General features: G+C 40.3%; 1 protein-coding gene across 1 annotated transcript in view; it reads left to right on the forward strand.

Annotated features, from left to right (window-relative positions):
- The first annotated feature begins 639 nt into the window (after positions 1 to 639).
- Positions 640 to 18,703, forward strand: part of PDE4D (phosphodiesterase 4D) — a 1,296,708-nt gene continuing 1,278,644 nt past the window's right edge. The window contains exon 1 of the mRNA XM_045847957.1: positions 640 to 866. The gene's annotated coding sequence lies outside the window, so the exon portion shown is untranslated. The remainder of the gene's footprint in view (positions 867 to 18,703) is intronic.

Consider the following 18,703-nt stretch of genomic DNA (forward strand, 5'->3'; position numbering starts at 1 on the left):
GCCGCCAAAGCACTAAGTAGCTGTGGCGAGACCACTTGTGAACAATTTAGGTTTGATCAATATTAGGGAGCCGTGGCAGGCTTTGGACTGGGGACAGGGGGATAATGTGAGCAATCAGTATGCTGGGAAGATTCATTTGGCTATCCTGTGAAAGAGGGCAGGCACGAAGATGGGTGCTAGGCATCCAGACCAGGGACAGCTGAGGACAATGACAAGGCATGGCAAACCCGGGCCAAGCTGAAATAGGAAAATGAGCTGAATTTGTACCTAATGCAAATGAGATGCACCTGTTGGCTCAGGCTAGCCACTGACTGGTCAGTCAGTCACATGTGGGGATGGAGCTTGGCGTTTCAACCTGAAAGTTTCAAATCCGGGACTCTAAGGAAACAGTGATACCATGAATAGTAATGAGAAAGTTGGGAGGGGAGTCATGTGAGTAGTTGCCCTTTAAGAAAAGTGCCTCTAGAGGAACCAACTCAGAAGAGTGTCAGCATCCAAGTGGGTACTTGCTTATTTTTAGCGGCAGTTTGGGCATCCTTTACTTCACTGTCAATCCAGCCCTGCTTTCCTCCCTCATTTAGGAAGAAAGTTGATAGGTTGTTCCTTTCTTTTGGGAGTAGGCTGTTTACTGTATACAATTGGCAATCTTGATATGTTACTTCCTTTCAAAAGGGGGCTTACACCTCACTGTAGTTCTCATTCACAACAAGTGCAGTGATTTGCTTTGGGGGAGTTAGGAAAATCGTTTCTGTTAACTTCCTATTTTCTATTTTGGGCTTCTGAGCAGAACTTCCCATTTGAGGGGGACCAGGCAGAAAACACAAAGCTGGAATTTTCTCCTGAAGTTGGTCTGCCAAGGGAATAACGTAAGTTCATTGTTTGGTGTTTGTCTTGCCCCACTCTCTAAGTCTGTCCTTCAGATGCTCTGGTCTCCATACTCCTGGGAGTGAAACGAGGAGAACATTTTGGTCTTTTGGCTGCAGGTCTGTCTCAGAGGGCAGGCACGAAGTGCAGAGCTCAGGGAGCTCAGGGGTGCAAACGTGGGGCTCAGATTGAGCTCTTGATCAGCTTGGAGATCATGGTGGCCTCTCCCTTTGGAAGTTCTGAGGAATATTATATTTTGTATTACTTTCTTTAGGTTTCCTGTCTGAACATTTTATTTTACCTTCTAGTGTCAAAGAATGAGGGAGGCAGATCTTTTTAGTTTTTCCTCTTCCCCCTTTTCTTTCTTTCTCTGTTTATAATTCAAAATTATGTTCACTTGCATGATGTCATTTGCTTCCTTTGTAGCACCCTGGGAGGTGACACTTACAATCCCCATTTTACAGAAGGTGAAACTGAAGTTTTAGTTTTAGTGACTTGGCCAGTTTCTCAGTTAACAACAACCCTGAGACTGAACTCTCAGTCTTCTGTCTTCGGGTTTTCCCTGTCTTATTTTTCCCTGAACCACACGGCATTTCTGGTGGAGGTTGTCGTGTGCACGATGGTGACAGAAAGGATAGATGGTCGTAGCGGGTCTGGGAAACCTGAGCAGATCTCATCCACCATAGAATTGTGTCCCCTGCCTAATAAAATAGCAAGTGTTAACTAAATGTGTTGCCATGCAATTCTTCAAGCATATAGGTCTCTGGGTCTTTTTTGTGTGTCACAGACTTCAGGGCGATGTGACTGACGGAGTCATTCACTGCATGCAAGGAGAACAACTAAGAAAGTCAGGTGTGGGCCTAGGGGTGGTTCGTACCTTGTACTTTAGGGATATGAGCTTTTCTATTTCATTTGAGCTGAGGATGGTAGCAAAAGACACTTTTACATCCCTTGTTCCCCAAATTTTGGCAAGGCAAATGGGGACAGTGGGGCAGGAAATCAGTTGTGAGTTGTGGCCCATGATGAGAATCTGGACTTTAACACTGACTCAATCTAGAGGCAGGAAAATGGGAGTGGAATTAGTGGCTGCTTAGAAGAAGCTGGCAAGGAACTCTGCTTCTTAGGAATGAGTGAGAATTAGGTCAGCGGCAGCAAGTGAGGCCCGTGGGAGTCTTGGCTGCCTGTCACGCCTGACACATCTATAGAATGACCCCATCAATCCCTTTGATTTCAAAGGAGCCCTCAGAACTATGCATATAACCAAGTCACCCTGTGATACAGTAAACCCCTCAGGCTGGCAGGCGTTTTCCTGACAGCCTGTGAGCAGTCCCCAAGGCGAGAGAGCCTCTCTGTTCCTGAATCAAGTCTCTTTCTCCTCAGTCCCAAAGCAGAAGTGGCCGGTGGGTGACGATCTGGTCGCTGGCCTGGGCCGCTGCTCACGTTGCTGTGAAACCTGAATGTTTTCTTTCTGTACTCAAATGTCACCAAGTGAATGAAGGGAAGTCAAATATTGTGGCAAGGAGGGGCTGGCAAACATGGGCACTGCCAGCACATGTCTCTCACTGCAGCAAGATGCTGAGGGAGAGGAGGATTTTGAGATTTGGGCAAGAATCTCAGAAGTCTCAGTCCAAAGGCAAAGGATTAATTAAGCAAAGCAAAAACACAATCAGGCAAGAATATGGTGTAAGTGTGGGGTTAATATTCCATGTAACTGGTTGACAGAAGTGGGTTGGGGTGAGTCACAGAGGAGACCTGGAGATGGAGAACTAGGGAAGTGATAGGGCACACAAGCCTTTCAGTTGACCAGAGGCTGTCTGTCTGTCTGGCATGGTCCTGCAGAGAAGGCTCCTCCGGTCTCTGTACATTACACCAAAACAGCCAAGCAATATGTTTTTCAGAAGCCTGTGACAGAATTTTGAAAACAATTTTGAAAGCAGAATTGTTTTGAAGACGTGAGGGAATAACCCCACTTAAGGAAGGCTCATTGGAATTACTTTTGAAAAGCAAAGATTCATTTTAGGGAGTAGACACTCCCTAAATGACTGGTGTTGAATCTCTAGATTTTAATACATTTGTTCAGAGTAGGATTCAGCATTTTACCCTTTCAATGCGAAGGGAACATTTTCCTCTTACATATATGGCCTGCAAAGTTCTTAACTGAGCATAGACATTTTTTATTTCCCAGCCATGTTTACTTCTGATGTACAAAGTGTTGGGGGAAACCATTTCACTTAACAGAGTTTGAACAACATGAAAAAGTTATTTCCTTTAAGGAATTGTGCTTTTTCACGAAAATGCCTTCTCCAACAGCACTTTTAGAGACAGTTAACCAAAGGACAAACCCATCAACAGAGACACTCAGCCTTTAAGTCTGGCTTTTGAAAAACGAACATTTATTCTTTTTTCTAAACAGGACGCTGTGAGCTCCATCATGTACACTATGAAAATAATTGGTGTGTGTTAGTACATCTTGTGCCAGATTTCATGCTTGTTGAAAGGTGATTGGATTCAAACCAGCATATTTAAAGGTCAACTGGTTGTCCTTAAACAGTGCAGAACTTTAACTCTTTCATTGTCATGGATTTTAGACAAATGGCCATTTTAGGAAGGAGGAGAGACTGCATACTGAAATTTAACTTTCTGACCTTTTTGTCCTAAAAAATTTTAAGTTCTCAGGGCTGTCTTATGGATGAAAAGGTTCTGGGAAATGAGTTCTCAGCTGGCATTTGGAAACGGGGGCAGGGGGGAGCAGACACTTAGTGCTTTTTAAACTACTACACTTAGGTCGGGGCTTTACCGTGACGGTGCATATCACATAAATGATGTCTAAATGTCAAACTGGAGATTCTCTCTCTTTGTAATAAGTACTTCAGATTTGCTAGTAATAGCCCTGTGCTTCCTTCTTATCTTCTCACCTTTTAGTGATTTTCTTCTTACTAGTTCCTTGAAAACCACTATCTAATCACCAATAGTTAGCCTAGCTGATGATGTTCATTTCTGGAGTGAGTATTTCACTGGCTTTGGGATTTGATGACTTCTTCCCTCCAGTGATTTTGGATGCATGTGTTAAGTGGTTTGTTTGGGTGATCTTCAAAATACCATTTGTCTACTAGCCTTTTTGCTGTGTTCCCCAAAACAAGGTAGGGGACAGACCTGTTTCAAATAAGTAGGATAAGTTTTATTCATCAGATGCTAAGGCTTCTTGCTTTGCAGTTTAGTGTCCTCATGAGTCTGTAGAAACTTTTCAATACTTTATTAGGAGGACTAGAGTTTGGAAGTTACAAGAGCATTATCTTCCGTAAGAAAAAAACTCTCTGAGATTGACATTGGCAATTTCCACAAATGCCACAAAAAAGTTGACAGGTAAAGGCGGTTGGAATCAAACACCTACCTGCTTTGAGTGTGTGAAGTCTTGTAGTTCTAACTAAAGAAAAACTAAACTTACCCTGAAAAATCACAGACTCCCTTTTTGTCAAGCAGATAAGTCAATATTCTTTTTTTTCTGGATTACTTCATAGTTTGCTTTTAGTTTCTTTATTTCTATACTTCCCACAACTTTTTAGCTGTGAGACTGTGTGCTAGTCACTTAGAAACTCTGTGCTTTATTGGCCTGATCTGCAAAGAGGGGATAACCTTAGCTATCTGTGTTACTGTGAAAAATAAATGAGTTAATTCATGTAAAATGCTTGGAGCAATGTGTGGCACAAAATAGATACTCAGTATAAATATTAACTCTCATCATCATCATTATTATAATTTTTGATATGATTCGAAATCTGTCTTGCTAATTGCCATGCCATAGGAGACATTTGACCTACAGGGTTTCTTCTGGTTGGGGTAACACAACCCAGAGTTCACATTAAAGCTGCTCTCCTTCTCATGTCTCGACATCCCAATCTCTTTTGGGAGACACCATAAGGGAGACAGAGACCCTAGAGAACAGATTGCAGGGGTGGTTCTTGAGAGAAAAGAGGGAGAGCCAGACATGGTGACAGGTGACTGCTCAGCCACTGATGGAGAGCCCGGAAGACCAAAGCACACAGAAAGCAAAAGTACAATACAGTGGTTTTCAGAAAGGGACCCGTACTCATATGTTGGGTGTATAGATATTTATGATTATGATATCTTCTTTTTTGGGTTGACCCCTTATAATTATGTAATGTGTCTCTTTGTCTTTTTAAAATATTTTTTGTTTTAAATTTTGTTTTTCTGATATGAGTATTGCTACCATTTCTATTTGCCTGGAATATATTTTTTCATCCCTTCCCTTTCAGCCTATACATGCCTTTCAGTTTGAAGTGAGTCACCTTTCAGCAGTGGACCTTGTTTTTCAGTCCATTCAGCCAGTCTATGTCACTTTATTTGAACTATTAATCCATTTACATTGGTAAATGCCAGGTAATATAACATGTGATGGCAACTAGAGTTCTGATGAAAACAGTTTCCAGAGAGTGGTTTCTCAAATATTTTTGACTGAGATCAACAATAGAAAATAGATGTTTACATCACAATCTCTTTATACATGTACATATATTTGTGTGTGGATATGTGTTAATACTTAAGCTAGTTCTATTTTTATGAAATTTAAAGTTTAAAATGTTTAGTATAAATTTAAAAAATCTTCACCTCAAGTGCAGATACTCAAAGGAATCAAGTATGGTATTTGATTACTTTACATAAAGATCTTTGTTTAATATGGAGACGGAATGAGCAGTCCAGGATTATTGAAACATATTCTAGAAAGTATTTTTATAACCCTCAAAAAGAGAAAGGGAGAATAAAACATGTGTAAACCCAGGTTAAAAGAAATAATGTAAAAGCATGCAAAGATAATGCAAAAAGCACATATGCAAATATGTTGCTTGAACTTTACTTTCACAGCCTCAGAGTAGAGTTTATTTTCTAAGAAACACATCTAATACTATTCTGTATCCTTTTCATTTATGAAGTCAGTCCAAAAGATTCTCTCTTGTTCTGTATTAGCTTTCCTGATCATTTATCATTTTATTTTTACACGGTTGTTGGTTAGCAGTGTTTCACCGAGTAGTTTCTTCATTTTTGGATATCAATTTTTGGAGAAATAAATGTGATACCTCTCTGCTGAGCCTATAGGTTGGTGACTGTGTTATTTGACTTATGACTATTTCTGTACGTAGAAAAGTATTTTGGCTGCAATTTTGGCTCTTTTAGCATTCATATAGTGCTTGACATGTGAATGAAACCATTTAAAATATTTTTACCTATACAAAAATCTACTATAGTATAAAGTAGCAGTTAAAAAAAAATATGGGTTTTAGCCCTGGCTGGTGTGACTCGGTGGATTGAGCACCTGATTGTGAACCAAAGGGTCACCAGTTCGATTTCCAGTCAGGGCACATGCCTGGGTTATGGATCAGGTTCCCCGGTGATGTGGCACGCAAGAGGTAAGCACATATTGATGTGTTTTCCCCTCTCTTTCTCCCTCCCTTCCCCTATCTCTAAAAGTAAATAAATAAAATCTGTAAAAAATATATGGGTTTTAGAGTAAGACAAACCTGGACTTAGATAGTAGTTCTGTCACTTATTAGTTGTGTATCCTTGGAAAAGTAACTCCAGCTCTTTAAGCCTTAGTTTTATTGTCTGTATTTGGGGCAATTTGTACCTAACAATGTTGTTTCAAGAATAAATGAAATAGGAATGAGTTAGTATCATGCTATATATGGTAGCCATTATAATTATTATTAATTTGAAAATTTCTGCAGTATAGTATTGCTTGCTAAGTCCATTTATAGAATACTTTATTGTATTGGCAAATGATATCTGGTAGAATGGTTCCTTGTGAAATACACAATTTAACATTAGCACTGTATTTTTTTGGAGTTTATAAAGTGTTTGGTGAACATGTGAGCTGATCCATATACTAAATTCTGTGTTCTTATTTTAACAAGTGTGACAGTTAATTTTATGTGTCAGCTTCACTGGATCACACGGTGTCCAGATATTTGGCTAAATAATATTTCTGGATGTGTCCGTAAGGATGTTTTTAGATAAGATTAATATTTGCAGTTGTAAACTGAGTAAAGCAGATCTCCTCCAACCCCCAGTGAAAGTAGGCATTGTTTAATATGCTGAGGGCGTAAATAGGAAAAAAAAAAGGTGGAAAAGGGAAGAATTAACCCTCTTCACCTGACTGCGGAACTGAAACACCAGTTCCTGCCCTTGACTGGGACTCACACCACTGACCCTCTAGTACTCAGAATTATACCACTGGCTTTCCTGGGGCTCCAGCTCTGCGTGTGTGTGTCTGCAGATATATATTATATAAATCTCCTACTGATTCAGTTTCCTTGGAGAATCCTAATACAATAAGCATTTATTGAGTCTTTAACAAACCAGTGTTCTGCCTTCTTATTTCAGCTCTCAAGAAAATAAGGATCCTTTTCTTGATATATTTAGTGCTGCATTTTTTGGTATTTCTGTGTGTTTTGATGATGATTTTGATGTGTAAAATGGTCCCAAGTATGGTGCTAAAGCGTTGCCTACTGCTCCTAAGCACCAGAAAGCTGTGATGTGCCTTAAGGAGAAAATACATGTTAGGTAAGCTTCTTTCAGGCATGAGCTACAGAGCTATTGGCCATGAGTTCAATGTTAATGAATTGATGATATATATTAAATTAAGTATCTTTAAACAGAAATATACATAATACATGATTATATTTCATTTGGTTGATAAAAGTGTTGCAACTAGAGGTTCATAGGAACCTAAACTTGTGTTTCCCCAGGAGCAATGAATTCACTAATTCTGAGTTCTCAGCGACTTAGTAGAATATAACTACTGTGAATACTAGAAATGAACTGTATAAACATTTTGTTTAAGCTGAAAATATAGCAAATGACTATGCATATTTAGACATTTGGTAGAATTATAGTCAACCCAAACAAAACAAAACTACTTTTACTTAATTTTGGAAGACACTCCATTCTCTTGTTTGGGTTGGTTTACTTTAGCAGACATTTATTGGTGAATATATCAAGTAATTCAGGTGGGTTGAGTTAAACACAGTTTGTGTCTTGAAGGAACTCCCAATCTACCATAGAATGCAACGAGATACAGGTAATCGACAGTATTGACATTAATTTGTATTCCTGGAACAGATGTCAGAGAGAATTAGGAAGGTCCTACCTGTTCTTGAATATGTCAAAGAACCCAGCCTAGGTACAAAAAGTAACCACGGAATATCCACAGAGCAGTTATCTATATCATGCTGGTAAAGACTGACACTCTCCGAGAACTCCAGGGTTTTACAGATGGAAGGGATTCCAGAGGCCTGTGATAAAGACCTAAGTGTGTTTAGAGGCAGAGCTAGAATCAGGAACCAAGTCCCATGGCTCAGGCTGAGTCCTCTCCCACTAAATCCTGTGCTTTATGTGCTCAAACTAATTATTGGGGCCTAGGCTTACAAATAAGTTCATGTTTGGAAATTCCACTCCGGCCTGATGTGTAGCAGTCGGTCTGAGGTTGTCTGAGAATGAGTTCTCAGAGGCTCACTGATTTCATCTGGTTCTCAAAGAAGCTCATGATTCTAAAAAGTGTAAGTGTTCTATGCATCTTCAGAAGTTGACTGTAAATAGATAGTGAATGCTAAACTGTATTAGGGTTAGTGCCTTTGATGTTATATTTTGCACCTCTATCAATTTGGTGGAGGATTTTTTTTTTACAGAAATTGCTCTTTATTGGCTAGGGTGTGGGGAAACAAACCTGTTTATACTGTCAATGGCAGTATAAATTAACACAAAATTTCTGAAAAAGATATTTGTCGCCTCTTGAGCCAAGTACCAAATTTGCCCTTCAGCAATCTATTCTAAGGAGCCCTGGCTGGTGTGCCTCAGGGGGGTTGTGTGGGTTCGATTCCAGGTCAGGGCATATTCCTGTGTTGTGTTGTGAGCCAGGCCGCTGATTGCAGATGAGCGAGAGGCAACCAATCAATGTTTCTCTCACGCATCAATGTTTCTCTCCCTCACTTTCTCCCTCCCTTTCCCTTTGTCTAAAAATAAATAAATAAAATCTTAAAAAAAACCCAGTTTATTCTAAGGAAATAATTAGAAACTAGGACAAAAATTATGTATGAAAATATGTACAGCATTATTGTTTAGATTATAAAAAGTAAGAAAGTGAATGTCTAAAAGGTTTTTTTAAATGATTAAATATAATGCAAAACTGTCTATGGTGAGACACCGTGTGAAAAAACCACCATATGTACCGTAATCATGGGCTGTAAACGTGTGACTCGAAGCATCTGTGTGAGCAAGGGCTGTCTCTTGATAGTGGGACTGTAGGTGTTTCTTCTCCTTCTTCATTCTTTTAAAAATGTTTTTCTATTTTTTAAATGACTACATATTTTTATAATTAGAAAAAAGTGTTAAATGACGTTTTGTGTTACTCGAAACTATGAATTACTAAGGGGAAGTCCTGTCTTTTTCTCTTAGTTTCTGCATTTCTTTTTTTAATTTTTTATTTATTTATTTTTTACTTTTTAATATATTTTATTGATTATTCTATTACAGTTGTCCCATTCTCCCCCTTCACTCCCCTCCCCCCACCCACCCTCTCCCACCCACATTCCCCCCCTTTAGTTCATGTCCATGTGTCATAAGTTCTTTTGCTTCTAATTTCCCACCCCATTCCTGCCCTCCCCCTATTTTCTACCTATTGTCTATGCTACTTATTCTCTGTATCTTTTCCCCCTCTCTCCTCCTCCTACTCCCCTGTTGCTCACCCTCTATGTGATCTCCATTTCTGTGGTTCCGCTCCTGTTCTCTTTGCTTAGTTTGCTTTTGTTTTAGGCGTGTTTGTTACTAACTGTGAGTTTGATGTCTTTTTTTACTGTTCATATTTTTATCTTCTTTTTCGTGATAAGTCCCTTTAACATTTCATATATTAAGGGCTTGGTGATGATGAACTCCTTTAACTTGACCTTATCTGAGAAGCACTTTATCTGCCCTTCCTTTCTAAATGAAAGTTTTGCTGGATAGAGTATTCTTGGTTGTAGGTCCTTGCCTTTCATGACTTGGAATACTTCTTTCCAGCCCCTTCTTGCCTACAAGGTCTCTTTTGAGAAATCAGTTGACATTCTGATGGGAATTCCTTTGTAGGTAACTGTCCCCTTATCTCTTGCTGCTTCTAGAATTCTCTCCTTCATTTTTATCTTGGGTAATATAATTATGATGTGCCTTGTCATGTTCCTCCTTGGGTCCAACCTCTTTGGGACTCTCTGAGCTTCCTGGACTTCCTGGAAGTCTATTTCCCTTGCCATATTGGGGAAGTTCTCCTTTATTATTTGTTCAAATAACTTTTCCACTTGTTGTGTTTCCTTTTCCCCTTCTGGTACCCCTATAATTCAGATATTGGAATGTTTAAAGGTGTCCTGGAGGTCCCTAAGTCTCTCCTCATTTTTTTGAATTCTTGTTTCTTCATTCTTTTTTGTTTGGTTGTTCCTTTCCTCCTTCTGGTCCCTTCCATTGATTTGAAACCCAGTTTTCTTTCCATCACTATTGGTTCCATGTGCAATTTTCTTCATTTCACTTATTGTAATCTGCATTTTTTCATCTAATTTATGACCAAAGTCCACTAATTCTGTGAGCATCCTGATCACCAGTGCTTTGAACTGTGCATCTGATAGGTTGGCTATTTCTGGGCCGCTTAAAAAAATGGGCTCTGGGGCTTTTAACTCTGTTTGAGCCATTTTTAAATTTAATTTTATTTTTTTCCTTTGGTCTGGTTGCACCTGTTACATATGAGGGGCAGAGGCTTAGGTGTTCCCAGGGCGAGGCACCTCAGTCGCTGGGCTGTGACGTTGTATGTGGGGGAAAGGTCTGAGAGGGAACAATGGCGCCCGCTCCGCTCTCACCAGGACTCCAGTCCCCCTTGCCACTTCCCATAAGCAAATTGGTCCCCTCTGGTGCTGGCTCCTGGGCGGGTGGGCTTGTGCTCTCTCTCCGACTCTGTGGGTTTCTCCAAGGAGCCTCCTGTGAGGCTGAGAGAATCTCCCGGAATCAACTTCCACAGGTGTTTTCAATCAGTGCCTTCAGGCTTTGTTTCCTGGTGCTGGGTCCCTGGGATGCCCGGTCGAGCTGCCCGTTTTCCCTTAGTTCTGCGCGAGAATGTGTGGCTGCGGACAGCCAGCTGCCTTGCGCGCCTCACTGGGTCTGCTCCTTGCCTCCCGAACCCAGGGTCTGCCACTGGTCCATCAGCTGCAGTCTGCACCCTGCACACGCGAGTCTGCCAGCCACCGATTTTTCCTGCCAGGACCCCTCGACCCCTCTCTGTAGGCCTCCGATTCTGCCCCTCCTTACTGGACTAGATGTATAGTATTCAGACTTCCACTCGGTTCATTTCTCTCTGTTCTGGTTGTTTTTTGTTTGTAAATTCTTGTTGTCCTTAGTTTTGGTTGCACGAGGAGGTACAGAGCGACCACCTATGCCTCCATCTTGGATCCTCCAGTTTCTGCATTTCAAAATGTGTCGCCACTCGTTCTGGCCGAAAGGTAAAATGCACACTCAGCTATTTCATGCATATTGGGTTACACACCCTCTTCTTCCCATGGGGTCACATCAGCTGAGACCTTTGTGCTCAGCCCTGTCCCGCTCTGGCCTCTGCCCTCTCCTTTTTTTTCTTTCACTCATCTTTTTTCTTTTGAAATTTAAATTCTGCCTACTTTTTTTGGGCACAGTTAGCCTTTTTCTCCTCTGATCTGTTGGGGAATCATCCCCCGTTCTCCCATTTTCCTTGTCTCTCTACTCTGTTTGTTTTTTTTTTTTAATTATTTCAGAAAGTAGGAGAAGCATTTATGGAATAGTCCCTTCCAAACCTCAGAGCCTTGGTAGTATTTTTGTGTTACTTTAAATATTTTTATTCTTTTTGAGATTTCACAAGTATTTCCCCAGTATATCAGGAGCATTGTGTATGTGTCTGTACATAGGTATGCACAGATATGCACATATGTGCAAGAGTGTGTGCATATGTGTGTGAATGCATGTTCTGTTTTTCCAGGTCAGGAAGGGTGTCATTTCCTATCTGCTCCACAGAGGCAGGCACTCCAGTAATGTTCACAGCCTGGGGCCTGTCTTGGCTTAGAGACCTGTCAGAGCTTGGCACCTGGGCATAGACTCTCTGTGCAGGAGGAGGATGCCCTAATCCACTCTGGTACCAGTGGGCTGGTGTCCACACTCTGAAAGCTTTGATGAATATGATGCAAATTGGATTGACTCTGTGGTCTCTCCAGCTGCTGCCAGGCTATTTCTGAGCCAGGCAGGCTGACTTTCAATCTCTCCCAAAGCCTGGCAACTAGCAAAGAGTTACATATATTCGACAAGACAGTGGAAGATGATTTATATATGTCTGAATGCAGGTCTGAATTAAAATGACACCTTGAGGAAGGAGCTAAGGACCAAATCAGAAGACTTTCTAACCAAGTCAAAAATCAAGGCTAGGATTTATAGGATGAACATTTCTACGTGTAAATTGGAATTCAAAGTAGATATTTGTCACAGAAGTGCTATGCTTATTTTATTTCTATAAATCTAAGGTCTGGCTTTGAAGCTGGCTCCAGGGTAGATCCATCAGCATTGAGCTTTGAACATTTGCCTGATAAATCAAGTCTATGATGAAAAGAACCAGGGAAATGTGTCAATGTGCAAACACCCATGGCTGTATTATAGAGTGCTCAGCTCAGTGTCTCCTGGAGAAAAATGTGCCTTGCTGTGCTGCCCGGGGCTGAGAGCTCTTCATTCCCATTCAAAAGACCGAAATGGATAGCCAGTGAAACAAATGCTTTACCCCAGTGTTATTTTTTCAAATCTGAAGTCACATGGGTGAACAATAGATTTTATTAAATCATGTGATTGGAAACAAGCATGCAAATTGTACAAGATCCTGTTGTGAGCGGACGGTGGTGACTAATGCTAATGCCGTAAGTGGCCCTTGCTATGGCTGGCCTTGGGAAGCAATGTGAAAAAGTTGATCTTTTTTATCTTGCTGCCTCAGTCTCCCATCTTATAGTACCTTCTTCCATTTTTCTCCTCCCAGTTGTCAAACACCCCCTTCACAAAAAATGCTAGATTTCAGGGATGATCAGTCAAGCACACATTTGTGTGAATGTAAGATTTATATAACTCCATTCAGATATTTGAATTTGACATTACATTTTTTTATTTTGGAACAAAATGCATGTTTCCTACAAGCAGAGGTGATGGATTTCATGCTTTTGGGTGGGGAGGACAGGTTCAAGGGCACTCTCCTATCGGCAGTGCATGTTTCAAACCTTATTTGGTATCAAGAACACAATTAGACAAAAATTCTTGTTGTATTAGAAGTCTGGCTTCTCATTTAAAAGCATACCCCTTTTTTTCTTCCCAGGATGAATTTTCATTTTCAAGTAAATGTTACTGCATCAAGTTTAATGTCCAATAAATGTGAAAAAGAAGGTTCCAGCCTGTTGGAAAAGATGGCGGAAACAATTACATTCCAGGCTTGGAGCTTACTGAAGTTGTCTACCAGATTCAGACTGAATTCAGATCCTTTTGGGCTGGCGCCTCCATTTCAGTTTGGAGGAGGCTGTTTTTTTCACTTGATCTTTTCTGCAGAGGAAACGAAACTGAGGGGCAGTGGAGAGCGTAGGTGAGGGGTGCAATAAAGTCTCCAGGCTGCTGTGCTGTACCACGTACCTCAGACAGCAGATGCTGCCGAGCTGCTTTTGAAAAAATGTTGGCTCTTACATGTCATGCTAAAAATAAATACTGAAAAAGACCTGAAAACTTGAAAGAACTAGAGAAGCACGCTGTGGTTATACAAAAGCGATATGCAAGATCATGGAAGTAAAACGCACACACACAACAAAAAAATTGTATAAAGTAAGACATATTAGATCTTTCTTAAGTTCCAAAGCAGCTTTTGATGATATATTCAGAACAGAAGGAGGAAAGGCATCAGAAAACTGGATAGTCCCCAGGAGACTGCAAAAAGCTATAGAAAAAGGTTTAATAACACTGGTGGGGCAAATAGAATAAATACTCTCTTTCCCCCAAGGTTTATCATCTCTTTCTTTTCCTTTTCGAATTCACCTTCAAAAACCTTACACAACCACCCCTGCCTGGCTAACTCACACTTGCTCCTCTGTTTGAACTCTAGTTGTCAGCACATCTTACAGAAGTCCCCCTGAGGCACTCGTTGTGTAGCTTGTCACTCTGTTTAGGCTCTAAGCTTACTAAGGTCAAGTAACCTGTCTTTCTTACCTTTGGAATTTCCTCTACAGTTATGGTACAATGATTGTGTCTGCAGATGGTGTTTAACCAATGTTGCCTAATTCATTGGATACTTCCAGAGTAAGAAAAAAAATTTAATAGAAAGATAGAAAGATATTCAACTTTACTCCTATTATTAATATTGATGTGACATATTCTGAAAAATCTGTAAAGACCAGATAAGATAACAGCTGGAGGAATAAGATATAGATACAATAATGAGTGATATTTAATAAAGTCTTATCATAAATAATAAAGACAATAAGTAATTATGATACAACAGTTTTATATTTGTTTAGCTCTTGACTCTTCTGAAAGCACTTTCATGTAATAAAGAACAGAGGGCTAAAGGAAGGAATAGAAATAAATGCAAGGAATACTAAAGCCATGCAGAGAGAAAAAAACCAAAGGACAAAAGAAAGGCAAAGCAAAAAAGCCAAGAATAAAAAAGGAGAATTTCCTAATAACTTGGAATAGTTGGCTAAATTGTTCACTGGGTAGTGTTGAATAGTTATTTACAACATTGGTGACCTTTTCTCAGGCAGGGTACGCTGACTATAGACACCGCATTGTTTTCTGCCAGCCAGTGAGGGAGGGAGTGACCTGGTTTCTCTAACACTTTCTCCCCACGCCCATTCACTAGCATTTATATTGGTACTAGTGTGGCTAACTGTGCTCCAGATGTTCTACCTGCATCATCAAAAAATACAGAGTTCTGAGTGATACTGGACTTTGGTCATTTATTTTAGTCACTTCACAAAAGCTGTGTGAGGCTTGTTGCAGAAAGCACTACTAATTTTTGTTCTTTTTGTAAAGTTCAGAACATTTCTGAACCTTTGATAAGTTGAGACCTGCGGTAGGTCTCAAATTATCGTCAATAATGCTGAATGTAATAACTCATAAAGAAGTTTCAAGACGAAGACATTCCAGCTATGTTCTAGAACTGAAAAAATGCAGATAAAAAACTTCTGCCAGTCACATGTCAGAGGCCACACCAGGTCTTAAAGTGACCTTTATTCCTGCTTTGGAGGGATGAGCTGTGTATTTTAAATGACATTGAAGCAAGAGGACCTCCAGCAGCATCCCTGAGATGGCAAGCTTCTCTCGCTCTGCAGTCTGTTCTGTTCTGGAATTATATTCATTAGTTGAAGGGCTGATGACCCATACTGAAATGTCAGGATTATTGAAAAAAAAATTTGAGTGAGTAATCAAAATAGTCATATTTATTCAGGTTTAAAACTAAATTACTCCTCCCTGAATATGGAGGCATAGAAGGCACAGAGAAGCTTATTTTGTCCAACATCCTGAGCCTACAGACAAGGAAGCCATCTGCAGCATGTCATTGAGTCACCTTCTTCATTCACCTGTAGTGTAGCGTCTTGAGAAATGCAAAGGTCTTCGAGCATCTCAGCCAGACTAATTTGAGGTGCCCCTTCATCATCTGTGTCACTTTCCACAGGGATGGTTGACTCTCTGTAAATGATTACAGTTTTTTCTAATTGCCTCATCTTCTTCAAGATCTTCAAGATCTTCAAGGAAATCTTGGTATTGCCTTTCACTGTCTGTATCCATATTTTCTCTATCTCTTGCAAGCTCTTTCAGTTTCCAGTTCCTAAGACGCTGATGTTCGGTATGGTCATGGCTCTTTTGATTAATTCCACATTTGGGACTCTGACTTCATTTTATTGACATGGTCATCATTTAAGTTATAGTCTGCCAAGTCAACCCCCAACGCCAGGTCTCCAGGATTCAAAAGATGTCCCCAATGAGCAGGACAAAAATACTGTTTATCTGTATTCATTTCAGATGTTTCCTGTACCCAGACTTCCCCAAGCATATGCTTTTTTGATATCATTCCAGCACCTGCTTTGCATTTTAGATCTTGAACTATGCTGCATTCCATCACAACAAACTCCTCTAGCTGTTTGGGATGAGTTTAGTTAATTTTTGAAAGCAGATTGGAAGAAAAATACTGGTGATGGTAAAGATGAAACTCATCAGATTATTAGAAAGTTTTGCCTGTGTCAAAATGAGAAGTGAGATCCCCCTGAATTAAATCTGCTTCCCATTGACAACACTAGCACAGAGACAGTTTTATTTTAATTGCCTTATTTGCTGTGGAATCATCTATCTTCAAGATTCAGAGATCAACACCCCTGTTTTGGCAATAATTCTACTCTTCACCCTTCAGATTGTGAAACAGAGCAGAGAGCTCTGGATTCTGGTCCTAGCGCTGGCCCTTAGCAGCTGTCAGAACTGGGTCAGATCATTTAATCTCTTTCAGCCGTAGTTGCCTCAGCTGTCACAGGGGTTAATTCAATCAGTCCTGCTTTACAATAAATATAATTTCCATTTCTAAATTCCTGCCACATGTCAGATTCTCTGTTGTGCCTTTTGCATATGTTGTCTTTAAGTCTCATTAACTGTCCAAGGAAAGAATAGTTACCATTCAGGTTTTACAGTTGAGAAAGCTAAGGCTCAGATGCCTTCAGTGACCTGCCCAAAGTCACACAGGCAACGAGAGGCAAACCTGGGATATAAAGCTTCAAGTGTATGTTCACAGAGCCCCTTCTCAGTTCTCCATGAGACCCTGAGGTTCATTTAAAATGACATTTTTGTGAAAGTGTTTGGAAAATAGTAAAGTTTCTGGTTAATGCATATTATTATTATTATTATCCTAAAGAATGTAAATTAATTAACATGCATTTATTGAGTTTCTTGTAGGTGCTTAGTACCAAGTTGGATATCGTTTTGGATAATCTATGGATTTAGGTACTTCTCTCAATGTTGTATTGTGTAAGGTATATTATAAGTAAATCTTCAATATTTCCAAATAGTGGCACTTCCATCCTTGGCATCATGTATTAGTGTCTCTTGGATCCTTTTTTTTTTTTAAGGAAAAAAGAATAGAAACAAACCTATTAATCCAAATTGAATGAATGTTTCAAGAAACAACATGTGATTGTAGTCCAGTCTTCAGAGCCAGAAAATAAAGACCTTGGGAACTTTGTGAGTTGATAGGACACTTGAAAGGAGATGAGAGAAATATACCAGAGGGATCAGAAATTCTCTGCTGAAAATTAATGTGTTCACAAATGTTCTGGACCAACATAACTTCCCCCATCTGGTTCTGTGTTTACCATTTGAGTCTTTAATGATTCAAAGGGTTGCCAAAATTTACTTGAGTCTATCTTTGATTCAGAAGCATCGAACTTCCTGTGTGAAGATGGCTGGGAATCTATACAACTCTCCTAAAATAAGGGCTAAGGTTTGGAAGATTTGTGTGTGTGTGTGTGTGTGTGTGTGTGTGTGTGTGTGTGTGTGAAATATCTTATTCCCAAAGACAGCCACCAGGATGAGATCACTTCCTTTTCCAGGGAGGAAGCTAAGGGGAACCAGTTGGTCCAGCAGCCAGGGATGAACCTTTAAGACAGGTTAACATTCAAGAGAGACTCCTCCATTCTTTGGGGAGAACTGCTCAAAGTCACAATGGAAGTTCATGAAATTCTGTAGAAGTATCAGCTGAGTCCAGAAATGAGCTGTTTCTTACTGTTCCCTTTGTTTCCTTATGCATCAAGTTCAGATTAAAAAACAAAGCCCAATCTTGGAGTGTCGTTGTGAGGATTAGATAGTTAATGCCTGAGTATCTCTCAGCATGAGACACTCATCACTGTTGAATAAGTCCTAGGTCATTCTCACAGGTCTGCTCATCCAGTTATTCTTTAAGTTTCAGTGTGAACTATTTATTTTGTTAGACCACATGGTGTTTAAGGAGTTAAGAAAAATGCTTTTGAATTAAGAAAATTTGGAAAATTCTAGGCTTTACCAAGCATCTGTGTTGGGTGGAATACAGGGTGGGCAAACATAGGTTTACAGATGTTCATATGGAAAATAATTCAATGATAAATAATAATACAAGAATAAACTCTGTTTTGCATACTCACAGCAGTAATCCTGCTTTTGCCACACCCCGCATAGTCTTTATTTCAGTTTGGTAGGAACTTCATCACGGAACCAGCCTGAGTACTATAGAGAAGATGCTAATGCCACTGGTGAGCTGGTTGTCTTTGGTCATTTCAGTGGAATGAATGTGGGGCCACTGACCCATCCATTTTTCTACTGGTGAGATGGGAGAGGGCAGCCCTTGTCCAGTTTGCCTGTCAGACACTTTGGTCACCTTCGGGTCTCTGTTGGGATAAGGCAGAAGTGCATCTGGGAGAATAGTAATGTCCAGGCTTGGTTTACTTTGGTTCAGAGACTGCATTTGGCTACAGATAGGAATGAGCAAAGTAAGCTAATTATACAAATACTTCCAAGAAAAAAGCTGGTTACCACAAAAGCTGGACAGCAGCCCTATTTTGCCATTGGGATTTGGTTATATTATTTCTTGAGTACAGAAAAGAGAGGGCAGCCTAACGTCATCCCTGTAGCCCTCTGGCCACAGCCGGTTAGAATGCTGCCCAGTGCTGCCCAATGCAGCCAAGGTGCTGGCCAAGCATGTGGTCCAGGCTCTCTGTGCACATGCCCCTGGGCTGGGCATGAGGGTACTCTTGTCATAATG

Source organism: Phyllostomus hastatus, unplaced genomic scaffold (assembly GCF_019186645.2).
Source record: "Phyllostomus hastatus isolate PE091 unplaced genomic scaffold, TTU_PhHast_1.1 phas_contig_58, whole genome shotgun sequence".
Taxonomy (NCBI): domain Eukaryota; kingdom Metazoa; phylum Chordata; class Mammalia; order Chiroptera; family Phyllostomidae; genus Phyllostomus; species Phyllostomus hastatus.